This window comes from Orcinus orca, chromosome 2 (assembly GCF_937001465.1).
Source record: "Orcinus orca chromosome 2, mOrcOrc1.1, whole genome shotgun sequence".
NCBI lineage: Eukaryota > Metazoa > Chordata > Mammalia > Artiodactyla > Delphinidae > Orcinus > Orcinus orca.
In genome coordinates this window covers 137,035,346-137,050,349 of record NC_064560.1, presented here as the reverse complement: position 1 = coordinate 137,050,349, position 15,004 = coordinate 137,035,346, and the positions used below count along the sequence as shown (strand labels likewise).

Below are 15,004 nucleotides of genomic sequence, written 5' to 3'. Positions count from 1 at the left end.
CGACTGTATGCTTTCACTGCCAAGGGCCCAGGTTCAATTCCTGATTGGGGAAATAAGATCCCACAAGCTGTGCAGTGTGGCCAAAAAAAAAAGTACTTTTAACGCTTTAATATTGGATTGTGAGCCTAAGAAATATTGGGTTGGCCAAAAAGTTTGCTCGGGTTTTTCCATAAGATCGTACTAAAAACCCGAACGAACTATTTGGCCAACCTGATAATAAAGGAGAGTTAGTATTTTCTTAGCTACAATTCATGGCCAAGAGGCTATGGCATTTACTGAATTTTTTTCAGTCCAGTAAGCAATATATCTAGTCACTAAATAATGACTACAGATTGCTAGGGCCACTGAGATTACCCCAAGAGGAATGTTACCGTGGGAGAAAAATATCTTCTTAGCAGCTGATGAAAGAATTTTCTGTGGGGCCTGGCCTTCTGAAAAGAACTCTGATAAACTCACTCCAGTGGGGAAACAAGCCTTAGGCCTCCTTTTCTCCAGCAAGAAGAAACAGACAAGGAGAATCTGGACCTCATGAATCACTTTCTCCCACCTGAGTCTGAAGCCCAGCTCCAGCAGTTACTAGTGGCTGACCTTGGACAAATTACTTAATTTCTTTATGCTTTGGTTTCCTCATCTATAAAGTTGTAATCACAAGAATATCAACCTTTGAGGGTTGTTACGAAGCTTGAATAACAGCTCTTATCTTGCACACAGTTTAAAACAGAAAGGGGGAACATTCTAACCCAGAGTGGGGACATTCTAACTCTGAGGCTTTGTAGTGAGAATGAAAAGGATTTGAGGGGAGGACAATAATGTCTAATGGGAATCTGTTAATTTGTATAGTATAGCTTCTCATTGTTCTCTCCAACAGTCTTCCTGATTTTGGAAATAAAAAAATATAGAAAAGATCTGGTAACTGACTATACTGCTGAACTGAATGAATAAGCATTTTCAGAACTCTAATGGAAAACTGATGAATTCATAAAAGTGCTAACAAAAGATCAAGATGAAAAAAAAATTAATTACATGGGACTGAGTGAACTGATGGGGATGATGATTATAATTTTTGTGACTTTCTGTTTGAAAAATAAAAAAGAGACTGTCAAATGTTAAAAAAAATAAATTTGAATTCTAATTAAAAAAAATATATATATAGAAAAGATAAAAATAATTAGCTACATTTTCACCACTCCAAAGCAATCACTGTTAATGGTTGGTTTATTTGTTTCCAGTTATTTTGGAAAGGCAAGGGGTGGGGGGTGGCTAGGAGGGAGGAAAGGATATTTCTATTTCTTAAAATATTATAGGCTTATTATAAATAATTCAACAATGCAGAAAATATAAGGGTAAAATTTAAATCACCCCAAATTCTACTCTCTAGATGTTACTATTCTTAGTAGATTAACTGCAAATATTTGTGTGTGTGTATATGTGTATGAGAGAAAACAGGTAAAAATGTTAATAATTCTGAAGTTATATAATAGGTATATGATGGTTTACTTTTGGGGTTGTTTGAAAATTTCCAGAAAATGTTAAAAAAAGAAACTTTAAAAACTGGAATCATAGTATATACTCTTTTAAATAAATACTTAGTTCAAGTTTACTGAGTTTAATAGAAAAAAAATACACGAGTAAAACTAAAGAATGCTGAATTTTGAATAATTATTTTTTTCTACCATAAGAGATACCATTTCATTTTTTAAAATTGAGGTAACACTGATTTATAACATTATGTAAGTTTCATGTGTACAACATTATGTTTCTACTTCTGTATACACTACAACATGCTCATCACCAAAAGTTTAGTTTCCATCTCTCACCATACAGTTGACCCCCTTTAGCCATTTCACCTTCCCCCACCCCTCTTCCCCTCTGGTAACCAGTAATCTGTTGTCTGTATGTATGTGTTTGCTTTGGTTTGGTTTGGTTTGGTTTGCTCATTTATTTATATTTTTATATTCTACATATAAGTGAAATCGTATGGTATTTGTCTGATTTATTTCACCTAGCATAATATCCTCAAGGTCCATCCATGTTGTTGCTAATGGCAAGGTTCTATCTTTTTAATGGCTGAGTAGTATTCCATTGTGTGTGTGTGAGTGTGTGTGTGTGAGTGTGTGTGTGTGTGTGTATATGTATATTTATATACCACATTTTCTTTATCCATTCATCTGTTGATGGACACTTAGATTGTTTCCATAAGAGATACTGTTTTCTAAGAGATACTGTTTTCTGAAAGATACTATTTTCTAATGCTTAAAAATAATTAAGGCAAACATTCAGTTGTGTGGAGTCATAGTTTTTAAACTAGGGTTCCATTGTAGACAGTATCTACCTTTGAAAGACAAGGACCTTGTTACTCTCATCCTCTCTTCATCTCTTCTCCTATACCTCTCAATTTTTGTTAGTTATATTTTTTTATTGTACAGGTTTACAACATTCACATTATCTTCAGTATTCATAATTTCTATAGTAGTATTGAATCAATGTTCAAACGGATTCAGTGTTTACCATTTGACCTTCTTAACATGACTTCTTTATTCTTGAATTAATTATTTTGCTGCATCTCTTAATTGGTTGGATTTCATGATCATAAAGTTTTTTTAAGAAGCTGCTTGTGTGTTTCATGTGTCCCATTGTCTTCCCATTGTACCCAGATGAAGTACTGGCTGGACGTATCTGAGTCACAGTTTCTTTCCATTAGAATGTTGTAGATATTTCTTCAATGTTCTCTGGCACCGATGTTTGAAACCAACTGATATTTTTTTCCTTTCTTCTTTAGGTGATTTTGATTTGGCTATCTGGATGCTGAATAATTCTTTCATTTTAATCTTTGGAGTTCAATAATGTAAGTAGAATTTGTCTCAATTTTGAACTTGTTATTTCACATATTCCCAGAACTTAATGTGTAGCTTTAGTTTTTCATTTCAGGAGAATGCTCTTATATCTTTGAACATGTCTTCTGTTTCACTGGGGGAGGAGGGATATACTTCAAGAATCCTGATTATCCTATATTGAAAGGTCTTTTTATGTCTTCGATATCTATTAGCTTCACATTGATTTCTTTACATTTGTCTTTTCCTCTGCATTTAGTGTATTTATCTCTAGTCATTCCTATGTGTTAGTAATGAATTTTCAGAAGTACTTAATCTATTCCTGGATTTTTCTAATTTTTATATTCATTTTATTATAATGTTGCTTCAGCTCTCAATTAGTTTTTCTAATTTACTTTTTCACCCCAACTGTTATTATTTTGTCCTTGAATTCTTTTTTTTAGAATTTGTTTATTTACTTAGTTTTGGCTGCGTTGGGTCTTCGTTGCTGTGCACGGGCTTTCTCTAGTTGTGGGGTACTCTTCGTTGCAGTGTGTGTGCTTTTCATTGTGGTGGCTTCTCTTGCTGTGGAGCATGGGCTCTAGGTGCGCAAGCTTCAGTAGTTATGGCACGTGGGCTCAGTAGTTGTGGCTCACGGGCTCTAGAGCGCAGGCTCAGTAGTCGTGGCACACAGGCTTAGCTGCTCTGTGGCATGTGGGATCTTCCCGGACCGGGCTCGAACCCGTGTCCCCTGCATTGGCAGGCGGATTCTTAACCACTGTGCCACCAGGGAAGTCCTGTCCTTGAATTCTTGATTTTAAAAAATTCTTATTTCGTTGTTCTAGGGTGCAATGCACTTGTTTTTGGTTTGTTTTGCTGTATTTGTGCACATAGTTTCCATACTGGCTTATTTTTGTTTGCTTGATTTATATCTTGCTCATGTTCAAGGAATTTTGTCTAGATTTTCTGTTTGCTCTGATATAGTTTGGATGACTTTTTAACTTTATTCCCACAATATCTCAAACCAATTTGCTTTTCCTCCAAATTATAGTATGAGACTGAGTTTCTACTTATTCATAATGTGAGAAAATGTCAGGATCTTGGGCTTAAGTGGGAGTGGGTGAAAGGAGAGAGCTCATCTCAGAGTTAAGCTGTCTTTGTTACACTATCTGGGCGCCTTCCCGAGATTCTTTTCATATGTTTTCTACAGCTTCACTGCATATCATTCAAGGTGTATTGAACATCTTCTCAGTAGTGCCTATTGCCCTGGGGCACTCACTTTGGCTCAGGTCTGCCCTGTCATTCATTTTCTCCATTTCATACATTTCTCCTGGCAATGGTTCCTGTCAGGAGAGGAGAGAGTTACTGTTAACAACTCTGCTTGCTACTCTCCAGGTCTGTGTGTATTAGTGAGAATGCTCGATATTTTGTTAAAATCAACAGTTTAAATTCTTGGGGGAAAGGATGAGGGATTGTTCAGAAATGGATTTGTGTTGAGCCTCTTCTCTTTGCTCCAAAATGTCTCATGTTGAAACTTATTAACAGATTATGACCCTTTTTGTATTTGGCTGCTGTCATGAAATATTTTTGCCTTATCTGTTATTATTTTTTTTCTTATTCTGTTAGGTGTCAAGGGACAAAAATTCAGTCTGCCATGTTAACATGACACCAAGTAATTTTTCAGTGATTCTACATGGTTCACTATTAGTTGGTTTGAATAGAATTCCATTTTAAGAAGCTTGAATATGAGGAGGAGATAGCAAGGCCTGAGTTTCAGTGAGGTTGTATAAGAACCTGTAGGCCTATAATGTAAGTTATTAAAATTTATGCATATTTACACATGCATATTGAACAATGCCTATTTGAAAATGGGAACAAAATGCAATGACAAAACAGCAATTTCTGATGAATGGGAAAACCATGTTTTTGTTAGATAACCTTCAGGAATTTTGTTTGTTTCAAAAAGATTTGTTCATCTAGAAGGGAAACTGACACAATTAGTAAAGATCCAGAACATCAAAGTCAAACCAGAAATCGATTTTGAACCTATATTTCAGTCGGGCATGTGTCCTCCACAACATGATGTCAAGATGGTTGGTTCTTGGGGGCTGGAGTACCTCTCCTACAACTAAGAAGTGAGGGAAGTAGTTACACGGCAAGGTCAATGCTGATGGAGCCAAGGAAAGATGTAAAAAGTCACTTAGAAGAAGAAGCCTGGCCTCCTGGCTTGCAAGACTGTAACCTAATAGGCACTTATTTAAAGAAATAATGTGTCTAAAGAAGAGGGCTTGGTCTGTATGGGAAGCATAGGAAAAAGAGAATCACCAAGGGTCCCTTTTCTTTTACCCGATAACAGTTTTGTCCCTGGGAGTGGGAGAATTTACCGTCAGACTTCCAGAAATTCCAGTCCCCAAAGCAAGAGTGTCCCTATTGTGAGCCTGATGTTAAAACATGAGCTTCATCTGACTCCCCCTTTTCTGTTTCCGTGTCCTCACAGCAGTTTTCTGGTTCTAGTGAAGGTCTGCTCGTGTAGAGAGAGAAAGCAGAAAATATACAGATTTTAAATATTTGAGTCTTCCACAGTGATTTCTCATGGTAATGAGTGGCTTCTGATTACCATTTGGTTTTCCCTGACTACAGGGAGAAAAGGAGATTGTCATGCCAACCTGAATAATTCCAATCTGTGTGACATTTCTATTTCTCACTTTAAATTAATGTAGTGCCAGCCTGCTACTTTCCTCAGGTCAACTGTACATTTTAGTTAGTGTGAGTCCGTATTTTTCAGTCTGATTGCCCCTGGACATTGACAAGAGTGAGCCGGCCTTCTCTCTGATTCTACTTCTGTCTTCCATCTCTCTCTATCCCTCTCTACTCCTATACCGAACACAGTTCGATATTTGATTAATTCATCTGTATTAAAATGTGTTAAGACCAGATAAAATTTTAAATACTCTGAAGAAAATTTATATAAAATTTTTTGGACCTCATTTATCTTTACGTCTTTATTTTGGAACAAGAAGAATAACATAGGGAAACCGAGACAGTGTCTTGTAAAGGTCATTTTTATGTTGAGGACCTGTGTCTCCTCATTTGAAGTATAATGCTCTCTCTACTAAATTTCCTGTCCGGCCTAATGGTACTGAGGCTACAGTAGAAGCAAAAGGTTACTGTGTGAAAGAGTGGGGCTAGCGCAGGGCATGGATATTTTCAGAGAACCCAAAGGTGAACTTGCTCTCCTGTTCACTTGCTCCAGCACTGCAAATGCTTGTCCCCGTGGTGGTCTTGCTTGTCTCCAATTGACCTGTTCTTTAGAAAAGCCAGATGATGTGATAAAAAGCACAGAAACAAGGATTGAAGAATCAACATTTAAGCCATTTCAGAATGCTGAGAGGAGATTTTATTGAAGCTGGGTGCCTTAACAAACCTACTCAGTGAACAGTATTTCGCATAAACGTAATTCCAGTTACAAAATTTCAGAGGCCTTGTTACCTAACAAAATCAAGACTGACAGTTTAATCAAAAAGTTGCATGAGGCAGGGAATTTGTTTTTTAAAAAAGTATAGAAAATCCATTGCATGTATGTACCTATAACATTTCATATTAAATTTATAAATTCTAGGCTTTTTTTTTTAGTGCAAGTGTACCAATTAGAGTCCTGCATCATGTTTCTTACATAAATGACATCCAAGATGCATCATGTCCATTGTCCAAATTTTAGTTTATGTAAAGAGAGGTGCAAATTTAAAGATGACTGACATAATCTGAGAGCAGAATCCATGTAGAATTCTTCTTTTCCCCTCAATGTTTTATAGACATCAATATCAAATTTTTAATGTGATTCTCCTTTATGAAATCATCTCTATAAAACACTAATCCTGATTCTCATAGAAACAATTATTTTTGTTCTCAAATAGGGATATTTATATAAAATTAAACAAAATACATTGTTACAATAACAAGCACAATAGGTCTATATAAACTGACTCTTGGTAAACAGGAAATTGTCATTCATAGCCTAAGAGTAATCCAACAGTAGTGAGAATGCAGTATGCTCTGGGGATTTGTGATCAGAAGTAGAGCATATCAGTGAATGTATCAATAGATGGTCAGCTAGGTGGAGGTCAGATAAGAGAACTTCCCCTCAGACAAACAAAATCGGTAAACCATTAGCCAGACTCATCAGGAAAAAAAGGGAGAAGACTCAAATCAACAGAATTAGAAATAAAAAAGGAGAAGTAACAACTGGCACTGTAGAAATACAAAGAATCATGAGAGACTGCTACAAGCAGCTATATGTCAATAAAATGGACAACCTGGAAGAAATGGACAAATTCTTAGAAAAGTACAACCTTCCAAGACTGAACCAGGGAGAAATAGAAAATATGAGTAGACCAATAACAAGCACTGAAATTGAGACTGTGATTAAAACTCTTCCAACAAACAAAAGTGCAGGGCCAGATGGCTTCACAGGTGAATTCTATCAAACATTTAGAGAAGAGCTAACACCTATCCTTCTCAAACTTTTCCAAAATATGGCAGAGGGAGGAACACTCCCAAACTCATTCTATGAGGCCACCATCACTCTGATACCAAAACCAGACAAAGATGTCACTAAAAAAACTATAGGCCAATATCACTGATGAACACAGATGCAGAAAGCCTCAACAAAATACTAGCAGACAGAATCCAACAGCACATTAAAAGGATCATATACCATGATCAAGAGGGGTTTATCCCAGGAATGCAAGGATTCTTCAATATATGCAAATCAATCAATCAATGTGATACATCATATTAACAAATTGAAGAATAAAACAATATGATCATCTCAATAGATGCAGAAAAATCTTTCAACAAAATTCAACACCGCTTTATGATAAAAACTCTCCAGAAAGTGGGCATAGAGGGAACCTACCCCAATATAATAATATAGGACAAACCCACAGCCAACATCATTCTCAATGGTGAAAAACTGAAATCATTTCATCTAAGATCAGGAAGAAGACAAGGGTGCCCACTCTCACCACTATTATTCAACATAGTTGTAGAAGTTCTAGACACAGCAATCAGAGAAGAAAAAGAAAGAAAAGGAATCCAAATCAGAAAAGAAGTAAAACTGTCACTGTTTGCAGTTGACATGATACTATACATAGAGAATCCTAAAGATGCCACCAGAAAACTACTAGAGCTAATCAATGAATTTGGTAAAGTAGCAGGATACAAAATTAATGCACAGAATCTCTTGCATTCCTATACACTAACAACAAAAAATCAGAAAGAGAAATTTAGGAAACACTCCCATTTACCATTGCAACAAAAAGAATAAAATACCTAGGAATAAACCTACCTAAGGAGACAAAAAAGACCTGTTTGCAGAAAACTATAAGATACTGACAAAAGAAATCAAAGAAGATACAAACAGATGGAGAGATATACCATGTTCTTGGATTGAAAGAATCAACATTATGAAAATGACTATACTACCCAAAGCAATCTACAGATTCAGTGCAATCCCTATCAAACTATGAATGGCATTTTTCACAGAACTAGAACAAAAAATTTTACAATTTGTATGGAAACACAAAAGACCCCAAATAGCCAACGCAATCTTGAGAATGAAAAACGGAGCTGGAGGAATCAGGCTCCCTGACTTCAGACTATTCTACAAAGCTAAGGTAATCAAGACAGTATGGTACTGGCACAAAAACAGAAATACAGATCAATGGAACAGGATAGAAAGCCCAGAGATAAACCCACGCACATATGGTCACCTTGTCTTTGACAAAGGAGGCAAGAATATACAATGGAGAAAAGACAGCCTCTTCAGTAAGTCGTGCTGGGAAAACTGGACAGCTACATGTAAAGGAATGAAATTAGAACCCTCCCTAACACCATACACAAAAATAAACTCAAAATGGATTAAAGACCTAAATGTAAGGCCAGACACTATAAACTCTTAGAGGAAAACATAGGCAGAACACTTTATGATATAAATCACAGCAAGATCCTTTTTGACCCACCTCCTAGAGTAATGGAAATAAAAACAAAAATAAACAAATGAAACTTAATGAAACTTAAAAGCTTTTGCACCGCAAAGGAAACCATAAACAAGATGAAAAGACAACCCTCAGAATGGGAGAAAATATTTGCAAATCAAGCAACTGACAGAGGATTAATCTCCAAAATATATAAGCAGCTCATGCAGCTCAATATCCAAAAAACAAACAACCCAATCCAAAGATGGGCAGAAAAAAAAAAAATGGGCAGAAGACCTAAATAGACATTTTTCTAAAGAAGATATACAGATTGCCAACAGTCACATGAAAGAATGCTCAACATCACTAATTATTAGAGAAATGCAAATCAAAACTACAATGAGGTATCACCTCATACCAGTCAGAATGGCCAGCATCAAAAAATCTACAAACAATAAATGCTGGAGAGGGTGTAGAGAAAAGGGAACCCTCTTGCACTGTTGGTGGGAATGTAAATTGATACAACCACTGTGGAGAATAGTATGGAGGTTCCTTAAAAAGCTAAAAATCAACTACCATATGACCCAGCAACCCCACTACTGGGCATATACCCTGAGAAAACCATAATTCAAAAAGAGACACGTACCACAGTACTCATTGCAGCACTATTTACAATAGCCAGGACATGGAAGCCACCTAAATGTCCATCGACAGATGAGTGGATAAAGAAGATGTAGCACATATATACAATGGAATATTACTCAGCCATAAAAAGGAATGAAATTGGGGCTTCCCTGGTGGTGCAGTGGTTGAGAATCTGCCTGCCAATGCAGCGGACACGGGCTTGAACCCTGGTCTGGGGAGATCCCACATGCCGCGGAGCAACTAGGCCTGTGAGCCACAACTACTGAGCCTGCGTATCTGGAGCTTGTGCTCTGCAACAAGAGAGGCTGAGATAGTGAGAGGCCCGCGCACCACGAATAAGAGTGGCCCCCACTTGCTGCAACTAGAGAAAGCCCACGCACAGAAACGAAGACCCAACACAGCCAAAAATGAATAAATAAAATTAAAAAAAAAAAGAATGAAATTGAGTTATTTGTAGTGAGGTGGATGGACCTAGTGTCTGTCATACAGAGTGAAGTAAGTCAGAAAGAGAAAAACAAATACCATGTGCTAACCCATATATGTGGAATCTAAAAAAAAAAAGGTTCTGATGAGGACATGAGGGGGCGGGGGGGAGGGGAAGCTGGGATGAAGTGTGAGAGTAGCATCAACATATATACACTACCAAATGTAAAATAGATAGCTAGTGGGAAACAGCTGCATAGCACAGGGAGATCAGCTTGGTGCTTTGTGACCACATAGAGGGGTGGGATAGGGAGGGTGGGAGGGAGGCTCAAGAGGGAGGGGATACAGGGATATATGTATACATATAGCTGATTCACTTTGTTATACAGCAGAAAGTAACACAACATTGTAAAGCAATTATACTCCAATAAAGATGTAAAAAAAAAGAGAACTTCTCCTCTATGGTTCTCAGAAGTCATCTGACCCAAACTTAAGTCACTCTAGAGTTAAAACAATTGGACTGCAGATAGGTGAAGTGACCAGCAGGTCACATAGTTAGAGACCTTTTGTCAATTTCTCTGTTTCCTGACTCTTAGTCCAATACTTGGTATTCTTTTGTGGTGATTAAGTTCCCATAGTCTTTTTTTCTGCCCATTTTATTGAGATGTAATTGACATATAATATTGTATTAATTTGAGGTGTATGACATAATTTGATGTATGTATATATTGTGAAATGATCACCACACTGAGTTTAATTAACATCCATCACCTCACAGTTACAATTTTTTTTCTTGTGATGAGAATTTTAAGATCTAGTCAGCAACTTTCACTTATACAATATAGTATTAAGTCCAGTCATTATGCTGTATTACATCCCCAGCACTTTATATTATATCTAGAAGTTTGTACCTTTTGACCACCTTCACTGTTTCCCACACCCCACCCCACCCCGTCCTCTGGCAGCAACCAATCTGTTCTATGTTTTTATGAGTTCATTTTTTTTAGATTCCACATATAAGTGAGATCATATGGTATTTGTCTTTCTCTGTCTGACCTGTTTAACTTAGCATAATGCTCTCAAAGTCCAGGTTGTCACAAATGGAAGAATTTCTTTCTGTCTTATGGCTGAATAATAATCCTCTCTCTATATACACTACATTTTCTTTATCCATTGATGGACACTTAGATTGTTTCCATGTCTTGGCTAATGTAAACAATACTGCAATGAATATGGAGGTGCAGATATCTTTTTGAGATGATGTTTTCATTTACTTCAGATAAATAGCCAGAAGTGGAATTGCTGGATCATATGGTAGTTCTATTTTTAATTTTTTGAGGAGCGTCCATATTGTTTTCCATAGTGGTTGCATCAATTTACGTTTCTACCAACAATGCACAAGGGTTCTCTTTTCTCCATATCCTCGCCAACACTTATCTCTCATCTTTTTGATGACAGACATTCTAAAAGTTGTGAGGTGATATCTCATTGTGGTTTTGATTTGCATTTTCCTGATGGTAAGTGATGTGGTGCACTTTCTCATGTCTCTGTTGGCCATCTGTATGTTTTCTTTGGAGAAACGTCTATTCAAATCCTCTGTCCATCTTTTAATTGGATTTTTTTCTTTTTTAGTTTTATGAGTTCTTTATATATTTTGGATATTAGATAGATGATTTGCAAATTTTCTCCCATTTTGTAGGTTGCCTTTACATCTTATTGATGGTTTCCCTTACTGTGTAGAAGCGTTATAGTTGATGTAGTCCCATTTATTTATTTTTGCTTTTCTTGCCTTTGCTTTTGGTATCAAATCTCAAAAGTCGTCACCAAGACAGTTGTCAAGGGGCTTACCACCTATGTTTTCTTCTAGGAGTTATATGGTTTAGGTCTTACATTCAAGTCTTCAATCCATTTTGAGTTAATTTTTGTGTATGGTGTAAGATAGGGGTTCAGTTTCTTTCTTTCTTCCCTTCTTTCTTTCTTTCCTTCTTTTTTTTTATGTGGCTGTCTAGTTTTCCCAACACCATTTATTGAAGACACTATCCTTTCCCCATTGTATATTCTTGGCTCCTTTGTTGTAAATTAATTGATCATATATGTGTGGATTTCTGGGATCTCAGTTCTGATCCATTGATCCATGTTTCTGTTTTTATGCCAGTATCATACTGTATTGATTACTATAGTTTTGTAATACAGTTTGATACCAGGAAGTGTCATGCCACCAGTCTTGTTCTTTCTCAAGATTTCTTTGGCTATTTGAGATCTTTTGTAGTTCCATATAAGTTTTAGGCTTGTTCTATTTATGTGAAAAATGCCATTGGAATTTTGATAGGAATTGCATTGAATTTGTACATTGTTTTGGGTATATGAACATTTTAACAATATTCTTCCAATTAACATGGAATATCTTTCCATTTATTTACATCTTCAGTTTCTTTCATCAGTGTTTTATAGTTTTCAGTGTACAGATCTCTTACCTCTTGGTTGAATTTATCCCTAGGTATTTTATTATTTTTGATGCAATCATAAAATGGGGTTGTTTTCTTAATTTCTCTTTCTGATAGTCTGTTATTAGTGTATAGAAATACAAATGATTTTTGTGTATTATAATTTTACAGATTTTAAAAATTAATTTTAACAGTTTTTTTTGTTTGTTTTTGGTAGAGTCTTTAGGGTTTTCTATATATACTATCATGTCGTCTGCAAAGAGAGACAGTTCTATTTCTTTTCCAATTTGGATGGCTTTTTGTTTTCTTGCCTAATTGCTCCAGCTAGGACTTCTGGTACTATGTTAAATAAAAAGGGTGAGAGTGAGCATCCTTATCTTCTTCCTGATATTAGAGGAAAAGCTTTCAGCTTTTCACCATTGAGTATGATGTCAGCTGTGGGCTTGTCATAATGGCCTTTATTGTTGAGGTGTGTTCCCTCTATACCCAGTTTATTAAGAGTTTTTGTCATGAATGGATGTTGAATTTTGTCAAGTGCTTGTCTGGATTTATTGAGATAATCATATGATTTTTATCCTTCATTTTGCTAATGTGGTGTATGACATTGATTGAGTTGTGCATCCCAGGAATAAATCCCATTTGATCATGGCATATGATCATTTTAATGTATTGTTGAATTTGGTTTGCTAATATTTTGTTGAGGATTTTTGCCTCTATGTCCAGCAGGGATATTGACCTGTAATTTTCTCTTTTTGTAGTGTCCTTGTCTGGGTTTGGTATGAGGGTAATGTTAGTAAATGTCCTTGTAAAATGAGTTGGATGTGTCCCTTCCTCTTCAATTATTTTGGAAGAATTGGGAAGGATTGGTGTTAATTCTTCCTTAGTGTTTGGTAGAATTCACCAGTATAGGATTTACTGGTGTAGCTACCTGGTCCTGAGCTTTTGTTGTTGTTGGGAAATTTTTGATTACTAATTCAGTGTCCTTACTAGTAATCAGCCTGTTCAGATTTTCTGTTTCTTTATGATTCAGTCTTGTGTGTTTCTAAGAATGTATTCATTTCTTCTAGGTCCAATTTTTTGCCACATAACTGTTCATAGTAGCCTCTTATGATTCTATGTATTTCTGTGCTGTCAGTTGTAGTATCTCCTCTTTATTTTCTAATTTTATTTATTTCATCCTCTCTTTTTTTCTTGTTTAGTCTAGCTAAAGATTTGTTAATTTTGTTTATCTTTTCAAAAAACTAGCTCTTAATTTCGTTGATCTTCACAATTGTCGTTTTTAGTTTCCATTTCATTTTTCCCCCTCTCTCATCTTTGTTATTTTCTTTCTTCTACAACTTTGGGCTTTGTGTGTTCTTTTTCTCCCCTAGTTCTGTGAGGTGTAAAGTTAGGTTGTTTGAAACACACATTGTTTCTTTAAAAAATTTTTTTAACATTTTTTATACAATTTTTAAAGGTTACTTTCTATTTACAATTATTACAAAATATGGGCTATATACCTCGTGTTGTACAATACATCCCTGAGCCTATCTTACATGCAACAGTTTGTACCTCCCACTCCCTCACCCATATATTACCTCTTCCCCACCATTGGTAACCACTAGTTTATTTTCCGTATCTGCAAATCTGCTTCTTTTTTGCTATATTCACTAGTTTGTTGTATTTTTTAGCTCCACATATAAGCAATATCATACACTATTTGTCTTTCTCTGTCTGACTTATTTCATTTAGCATAATACCCTCCAAGTCCATCCATGTTGCTACAAATGGCAAAATTTCATTCTTTTTTTATGGCTAAGTAGTATTCCATTTTATATATACCATATCTTCTTTATCCATTCATCTTTTGATGGACACTTAGGTTGCTTCCATATCTTGGCAATTGTAAATAATTCTGACTTGAACATTGGGGTGCACATATCTGAGACATTTATTGTTTCTTAATGTGGGCATTTGTTACTATGAAATTCCCTTTTAGAACTGCTTTCGTTGCATCCCATAAGTTTTGGTATGCTGTATTTCCATTTTCATCTGTCTCAAGATATTTTTTGATTTCTCTTTTGGTTTATTCTCTGACCAATTGGTTGTTCAGTAGCATGTTGTTTAATCTCCACGTATTTGTGAATTTTCTAGTTCTTTTCTTGTAACTGATTCCTAGTTTTATACCATTGTGGTCAGAAAAGATGCTTGATATGGTTTCAGTCTTATTCAATTTATTGGGACTTGCTTTATGGCCTAACATATGATTAATTCTGGAGAATGTTCCATGTGCGCTTGAGGAGAATGGGTATTCTGTTGCTTTTGGATGGAATGTTCTGTAGAAGTATGTTAAGTCCATCTGATCTGATGTGTCATTTAGGTTCAATATTTTCATATTGCTTTTCTTTCTGGTCGATTTATTCTTTGTTGCAAGTGGGGTATTGTCGTCCCCTACTAGTATTATATTGCTGTCTGTATGTCCCTTTAGGTATGTTAACATTTGCTTTATATATTTAGGTGCTACTGTGTTGGGTGAATAAATATTTACAAATGTTATATTCTTGTTTTGAATTGACCCCTTGAAAATATTTTTAAAATATTTTTTATTTTGTTCAGTTTTTCTATTTATTGTCAGTGGGGAAGGCTGGTACAATTCTTCATTCTGCTATTAATGAATGCTGTGATTATCTTCTTTCAATGACCTGATATTTGTTTTCTTTGGAGTGTT

The 15,004-nt window shown here is 35.8% G+C and overlaps 1 long non-coding RNA gene across 2 annotated transcripts in view; it reads left to right on the top strand.

Moving 5' to 3' along the window:
- LOC117198738 (uncharacterized) overlaps positions 1-15,004 on the top strand; it is a 251,853-nt gene that overhangs the window by 48,344 nt on the left and 188,505 nt on the right. For both annotated transcript variants that reach the window (XR_007475280.1, XR_004479968.2), the window contains exon 2: positions 2,780-2,845. This is a non-coding gene — a long non-coding RNA (uncharacterized LOC117198738). The remainder of the gene's footprint in view (positions 1-2,779; positions 2,846-15,004) is intronic.